The following is an 8,555-nucleotide window of genomic DNA, read 5'->3' on the forward strand; positions in this document are numbered from 1 at the left end:
AAATCTTATCAAACTCGCGAATAACTCTAAAAATTGCTTCGACCAGTTAACTATGTTATTAGCTGATAGTAATTATATTGAACCTCGTTCAATATAAATTATTATTAAACAGTTCAAGGTTGACTTTTATACAAAATAATTACTTTAATTCTCATGTATATTTTCATTAATTCATAACTGCATGCCATAAGTTAAAAAAAAAAAAAAGTATGTTATGATACAATAAATTTAATAAAAGAGTACAAACTAAAACATAACAAAATGAGGCTTAAATCCTAATAGTGAGTGATATTTATGTTTCGGCAGGTTCATTTGGAGATTAGAAATCGATGCATGAATGTCATCCCTCCCCTTTGTTAACAATAACAGAAAATTACTCTACTTTAGAAGTTAGATCTTGTGATTCCTTATTTTAGAGTGCATTCCATACCATCATATGACTACATGTCACTACAATTACCATTTTGTTGAATTTTTGTAATATTACTCACTCAAGCCCAAGCATAAACATCACTCACCATCTACAAAACCAGAAACAGAACTCATCTTCATCAAATAGTACAGAGGAATAGAAACAACCTTTCCGTTTTTTTCTATATAATTGCAAAAACAAAAGAACTTCAAACCAAAACAGTTTGATTTACCTTAATATGCAGGCTCCTATTTCTTTTGTCTATTGATATACAAACTTCAAGCCTTACTCATTTTAGTAGATTATGTGTACCAGAAAAGAACTTCTCCTAATCAACACCTGGAACTAAAATTGTGTTCTCAGAATGTGTGAAGCGATACCTTGATATCAAAACGAAAACTATAAATTAAAGTTAACTCAAAAAGACTAAAACTAAAACTAAACCATGAAACTACAACTTTTTTGCATTTAAACCATTTAAAAGTGAAGATCAATATAAAAGAAGCATTTCAAGCAGGTTACCTTCATGTATCTTCATGTGAATCTGTGACATTGCATTCACTGCATCCACTAATACCCATGTTGAGGTGCAACATAGTCACAAATTGACATAATAGCAACAAAGTTACAATGATGTGAATACAAAGAAAATAACACAACTAAAGGAATAAGTAAAAGTGAAAATTGCATACTTTGGGTGGAACCTTGCCATGAACGAATTCAAGTCATCCACGCAAAGTGATTTCTTAAAGATGTTGAACCAAAACAGACTTAAGAATTGATTGAAAGGACTATTGTAACAACAAATAACAACCTGACATGAACAAATAAAAGAGTTAATCAAGCTTTTGTAATTAGACCAAACTGTCATGCATTAAAATCATGATACTTGTCAAATTCTTTATCCTGCAGGTAACCATTATACACCTTAAAATTATACGTTAAAATTTATAAGTTATGGAATACAATGGTATATAAATTTCCCCCCTTTTGCACTGAGGATGTTTCTTCCCTAATCCCTCATGGTCTAGCAACTACATAACATCACAAAACATTAGGGATGTCAATAGTAACTTCCACATCTGAATGATAATTGCATACGCACAAATACTTTAAATGACTAATAAAGGCTATTCATACCTAATTTCCACAAATACTTTAAATGAACATATTAAGCACATCTCACCTAACTTTATATGTCATCTACTATCCCTTTTCTTTACCGTCTATGATCTCCAAGCTACTGCTCCTCCCTGTAAGGCATTCCAGATAAAAACTATAAAGATCATACAAAATGGATACTACAAAGATCATACAAAATGGATACATTATATAAAAACTATAAAAGAGTTATAGAGTTTATAACCTCTACTTTGTTGACACAATCGTATATTGACCGGTGTGGTTGGTGTGGCCACACACATACATCATTCCCTGGGTGTGGTTGTGATGAGGCGTCAGTGGTGCTGTTATGTACATAGACAGAGGCGTCAGTGGTGACATCGTCGGTGGTTTGGTGGAGTGTACATAGACAGAGAGAAATATAAACGGAGACTAACGGTGGAGGTTTGCAATGGTTCACTAATGGAAGAAGCGGGTAGTGGTAATGCAGTCCTAGTGTAGCTGTGGCAGTAGCGATTCAGAAATCAGGTGTTTTTAGAGAGAGAGAGAGAGAGAGAGAGAGAGAGAGAGAGAGAGAGAGAGAAAAGGGGATTCAAAATTTGAATCACAAATGAAATGGTTCCATTTGAATTTTGAAGATGAAATGGAGATTAGGAAATTGATATGTAACTCAATCTATCTTTGCCAGTGAGGGAGGAGCATAAATGAGTTCCAGGTTGAACGAATAATTGAAAAAAAAAAGCGATGAGGAAAGTTAAACATGATGAAAATTGAAGAATGAGACATGGAGAAGGAGGTTAAGTGGTAACCCTTGACAATCTAGAGTTTTCATAGAGAAAGAGGGAAGGGAGATAAACTAAAAGTGGTAAAAGTGTAAGGGAGAGATCGAAGATTTATTGTGGTTGTGGTGCTTAGGGATTCTTTTACAGAGAGAGATGCTGGTGGTGTAAGGAATATATGATGGTACTATGGAGAGGCTTGTATTTCCGATGAAGGTGGTGGCGAGCATGGTGCTAACGGTGGTGGAGTTCTTAAGGTGTGTTCCAAAATCGAAGAAGATGACGAAGCAACTGGATAATCGTGCAACCAATTGTGTGGAGAGAGAAGCACAATTTTAAATTTTGGTAGAATGAAGTTTGGTGAACTAAATGGCAATTCATATGGTAGTTCAACTTTGAAGAGGACCCGATCAAACATAAACAGAGATAAAGAGGGAAAGATAAGAGGAAGCCCGGTCAAAAGTATATTTTATTTAAAATTCAAATGCTATGTTATCATCTATATTGGGAAAGATAAGACCTACTATTTGAATGTTTCGATATGTAGTGATTGTATATTAAACACTTGTACCTCTTGCATTGTATTCTTTAGGACTTAAATGGTTTGTTGTACTGTTAGCTTAAATATTTGGACATCTTAAATGTATTTATAGAAATAGTAAGGTTTGTATAATATATATATATATATATATATATATATATACTAGAAATTTTTTTAGGCCCGTACTAAGCACGACCCATGATTGGCTAAAGACTTTAGTTAAAGTGGATATAGGAAGAAATATCCATTGAAAGTAAATTTGGTATTATTGCAAAGAGTGTGAAAGTAAATTTCTATAACGGTTAAAAAAAATAAAATATACCCAAATGCAAGTTTCTACTTTTATTTATCCTTGTTACGTCATTGTACTTCGAAATGTTTGTCCATTAACAATTTTCATCAAAATAAAAATCACTTTCAACTTCTATTTCATTTCACCTTACCATTATGTGATATTTTCATATTTTTCAAATATCTTTTAAACATCATTTATCTAGACTACAATTACCCAAACAATATTTATTTAACATGGAAAAACAATCCCTTATAATAGGTTTTCATGTAACAATTGAAACCTACAAAATATGTCTAAAATCAATGTTATTGTTTGTTCAAGTAAAATAACCATAAGGTATTTTTAAACACAAATCTTGGGATTGGTTTCCATATCAAGTACAGTAAAATCAATGTGGATTCCAATCAAATAATGAATTTTTTGTGTAATTATGATTAATCACTCCAACTCAAAAATACTCAATTTCCCGGATTATATCATATCCCACCTTTTGCTCCACCATAGATCATATCCCCCACTCTTGTCTTCTATGCTTGTCATTGGTGGCACTAAGTCATTCACCTGATCTCAATCACCATAATTATTAAAAATTAATCCATATGAAAAACTAATGCTCAAATCCATGCAATTTTTTACAAACTTGAGAAAATGCAACAAAAGACGGTTATCTATATTAATAGTTAAATTAGATTATCTGTTGCATTTGGTGAAGGATTTCGATTTCAATTTGTATATTCTCATAATTCCATCGTGAAGTGTATTTAGCAACTGATTTTTGATATTTTCAAACAGATGGAGCAAATTCCTTCACTTCATGTTCAATTATGACATTCAATGTCTTGCAGTCGCAATTCTCAAAGGTATATTGGTGATACCCAACTAATTAAAAAAAAATTGGAAATGAAGTTGACAAAAAATTTATAAAAAAGCTTATATGTCAATTCCCACGGAAAAATAAATTACCTTTGACAATTGAAAGGTAGTTATTATTAGTACTAATTTCCAAACTTTAGGAACCGAACCATTACAAGAATTTAAACTTTGGGTTATCACCACACGATGCTTAAAAGATCAAATCATTAAAAAATATCAAAATGCATTAAAGTTCTTTAACTTTTAAACACCATTTAAATAATATGCCTAAAAAGATCAAAATTAATGAAATAATTTTAAGCATCACTTCAACAAAAATTCAGTTTTGGTTAGCACCTCACGTGCATACAAGATCAAATGAGCAAAATTAAAATGGTTGTTATGAGTTTACCTTTAAGCACTAATTCAAAATCCTTGAAAATTCCTTAACTTTTAATACCATTTCAATAATTTTAATTTGAAACTACATGGTTATAAGTAAAGGGTGTCTTGGAAAAATTACTTTTTCCAAAAGAACGGTGGCTTCCAAATCACAAGATACCTCAACAAGTCGAAATCTTTAAAACAGTGTCAAAGAATCCACCAAATCTTTATTGAGGTCAATGGAAGAGAAACATTATGTTATCATATTCTCTAGCTTTTCAATCCTCCTTTACACCACCAGGCATAATCTCATAAAACCAACCGTACTTTCCACAATTCTTAAAACTTCTTCAACCAATGCCACTGAATACATGGGTTCAAAACACATGCCATGGGTAAACAGGTTAGCCATATCATATCTCTATCAATTTGATGTTTATCAAATTATCCCATGAAAATTTAGTAGTTAGAAATATTATAGAACAAAGATATCCATTTGCCATTTGGGGAGTGAACCAAACCTGAATAAAATTGAAGTTTTCAGCAATGGAAGAGATAGAAAGATAAATAGTAAAATGGTTACATATTGAAGCCATGGCAATTAGTTTTCTATATACAATGTATAACATGATTATACAAACAAATCTTATTCACAGTGATATTTTTCTTGAGAAACCAGTGAGTTTTTGCCAATCAATCACCATAATTAGACTGAAAACCCGAATCGGAAAAAATTAGGGCACACAAATGGAAATAAGTTACCAGAATGAAACTTAGGATAAGGATATCGGTGTTGCCTTCTAGATTGAAGCGCGGAATATGTAGAGACACAATGGATTAAACGATATCAGAATAATAAAACGGTGGATATAAAGGGAAGCAATGGAACGGTACATATAATATGTCAAACAACAACCGAATACGAAGCGGTGTGGATCCACTTTTACATGGCGTCACTCCGACACGGGAAAGTTGAGTATAAGGCAATGTGCATCAAATTTCATTGGCATCCCGCGTGAAGTTGTGTCTCCTGGGAACTGTAAAAACGATGTAGGCGGCAGCAGAAAAAGGACTAGTAGTGTGTTGTGGATGAAGAATCTGTGATGATTGATAGATCCGGGGGATTGAGGAAACTGAAACATGGAACTGTAAAAACGATGAATATATATATATATATATATATATATATATATATATATATATATATATATATATATATATATAATTACAATATGAATATTAACTTATAAGTACTCCTATATAAACTTTTACGTTATAATTCTACTATAAAATTTATATTATGTAGTAATTTTGTAAATATTAATGAGAATATTAATGAGTGGTTGTTTATATATTCATTAATTACTAATGACATAGAGTTGTACATACAAAATTTATAGCAGAATAATAACAATAAAGTAGTATTCTCACATTCACATTTTATTTACTGTTCTCATTTGAACCATCCTCATATATATATATATATATATATATATATATATATATATATATATATATATATATATATATATGTGTGTGTGTGTGTGTGTGTGTGTATGTGTGTGTGTGTGTGAGTAGAATCAAACGAGAACACCAAAAATGTTGAGAATACGAGAAAAAATATATTCATTTGTGGAGAAATGATAAATTTTTACGCATTTAATTTCAATTGAAGAGAAAAGGCATATTCATATTCATTGTGCGTAAAAAATTTATCATTTCTCCACAAATGAATAGATGGAATCATAAATGAATATACTCGTTCTCGCGTTCTCAACCTTTTAGGTGTTTTCATTTGATCCTTTCAATATATATATATATATATATATATATATATATATATATATATATATATATATATATATATATGTGTGTGTGTGTGTGTGTGTGTGTGTGTGTGTGTGTGTGTGTGTGTGTGTGTTGAAATGTCCCATTTTCACAGCCAAAATTTTTCATTTTATTAAGTTGTAAACTTTCCAATTTATAAATCCATTATTAAGAAAAACCGTTTCTTCCAAATTACGTTTGTTCAATATCATAGTTTTTTAGAAAACACAGAATCGTCTGTACAGTCTCGTCTTCGCCTTCCTATAAACAGTAATGATACCTAAAACAATAAACAACTGGATAAGCATAACCATATGTACTCATAGGTGAGATAGACACCTAGATACATAATCCTACTCTCAAGCTACATCCAAACAAAGAAAAGGCAAGAAAGCCTAGATCAAAGAGTCATCAGTCTATCCTACAGTCCATAAGACATCCCTCTACTAATAGATAATCAAAACTAGTGGGTTGACATTCGTGCCTTCGACTCACGGTACAGTGAGGCAAAACTCACCTTGATATATGCGTAGGTAACTACTGTAGGAATGAAGAACTCTACCAGCTTCCACTCACTTCCAATCACCTACAGGAAGATACTTGAGTCAATACCCAATCACAGGTCATAGTCACTTACAACATTGACCACCTCACCTGAAATGACAATTAGGGGTTCACATAAAATGACGATTACTTTTAAGTAAGAAAACTTAACCCATCAAGAACCTAATCACCTAAAGGATGGACGGATTAAGGTTTGAATTAGTCATTCCCGAATATAATAATAATCCAATCATTAGCCCAAATACGTGCCCGATCATTGTCTAAAGTAGAGCTCCCTGATTCTAGGGTTTCCACATAAAATGATAACTAGGGTTAGTGTTCCACACATAACCCCTTGAGGAGTTAATCTATTAAATCCAATATTGCATTCACCAACTCCAAACTAGGGTTTTCTTGACATTATGGTTTTCTAAACCCTAATTTAGTTTTCCAATCCCCAAACTCGTGCAACTCGGACTAAATTTAATTGTTTAGGTAATTTAATGTTTAAAAATTCGGCCACCACCCGATGTCACCTTGTGCGGTGGTGGTCCGTGGCAGCAGCCACCTACACGGCGATGGTGGTTTCAATCAATAATTCCATAAATCCAGGAATACATAAAAATTCCTACATCACACACACACTAGCACCAAAAGAACAAGGAAAAATTCACAATACAGTCACCAAGGTGGTGGCAGACGGCGGCAGCCACCACCTCACAGTGGAAGTGGCGGGTTTTCTTTGATTTTCGGCCAAGAATCCTTCATACAACATCACACTAATAAAACACACACATTCACACAATAATACACACACAGCCACCACACATGGTGACTCGTGGTGGCAGAAAAGGGCAGCAAGAGAGGAAACCACCATGGTTGGCTGCCATGGTGGTTCTTCTCGTTTTCTGGCCAAAAAAACACACCCATACCCGCTTCACGACTACATACACAGAAACATGCACACACAAGCGGAGACACACATGATTGTAGCTGCAACATCACCGCAGGAGGAGGAAGGTGGTTGGAGGGACGACAACAGGGCAGTGGTGGCGCTAACGGACGGCGCTAGCGGCGACGATGCAACCAAACGGAGATACCGGCTGCGTGACGGAATCGAAATCCGAGGAAAGAAATGTGTGCGAAGGAAAACGACAGCAACAGCAGTCAAGGAGGTAGTGGCGGCAGCTGGAATTTGGAGAGACAAGGAGGCTACTAGAGTAACATTTATGTTAGGGTTTGAGGTGTGTTAGGGACGCGGGAAGGAAGAGTGATGGGTTTAAGTCCCCGTCTAATTCCAAACTTTATACCACTATGACATTTTCGGCCCATCTCTATCTATTCTTTTCAATTCAAGCCCGTAATTTACCAAACAGCCCCCAGCATTTCATATTCATTTCAATTCAAGTCCAAAACGTTACAATTAAACAACCCCCACCCCCTCGCCCCTAATATTTAAAAATTTAACTTTTTAACAGCCCAAGGTTTACACCCAGCTAATTGATACGATTTTATGGTTAAAATAAAAATATAAAAATACATCTTGGAGTTTTAGGGTTTATTATTTATTTCTTTTATATATCTATTTTATTTATTTTCTTATTTAATTTAATTTATTTATTTTAAACGGAATGTTACATGTGTGTATATATAGGATCAAGTATTCTAACTATTTGTTGTGTAGATGTAGGAATGTTTGTGACCAATCAATTTTAAAAAAATAATAATAAATAATTAATAAATTCTGTAAAAGGTATAATATTAATCTTGAACCTATTTAATTTTAAGAAATATTGAAAA

At 33.2% G+C, this 8,555-nt stretch overlaps 1 long non-coding RNA gene across 8 annotated transcripts; it reads right to left on the reverse strand.

Annotated features, from left to right (window-relative positions):
- Positions 1-212: 212 nt before the first annotated feature.
- Positions 213-2,663, reverse strand: LOC145086949 (uncharacterized). 8 transcript variants are annotated; one of them, XR_013700690.1, is made up of 4 exons: positions 1,779-2,663; positions 1,599-1,665; positions 1,105-1,226; positions 213-982 (listed from the first exon to the last, which is right to left on the reverse strand). It is a non-coding gene; the product is annotated as an uncharacterized LOC145086949 (long non-coding RNA). The 8 variants fall into 8 exon arrangements; XR_013700689.1 differs by having other exon boundaries at positions 213-757; positions 935-982; positions 1,105-1,665; XR_013700691.1 differs by having other exon boundaries at positions 213-1,665; positions 1,779-1,878; positions 1,972-2,663.
- Between the last annotated feature and the right edge of the window lie 5,892 nt (positions 2,664-8,555).

The sequence above is a fragment of the Lactuca serriola genome, chromosome 2, assembly GCF_051521515.1.
Source record: "Lactuca serriola cultivar US96UC23 chromosome 2, Lser_US96UC23_V15, whole genome shotgun sequence".
NCBI lineage: Eukaryota > Viridiplantae > Streptophyta > Magnoliopsida > Asterales > Asteraceae > Lactuca > Lactuca serriola.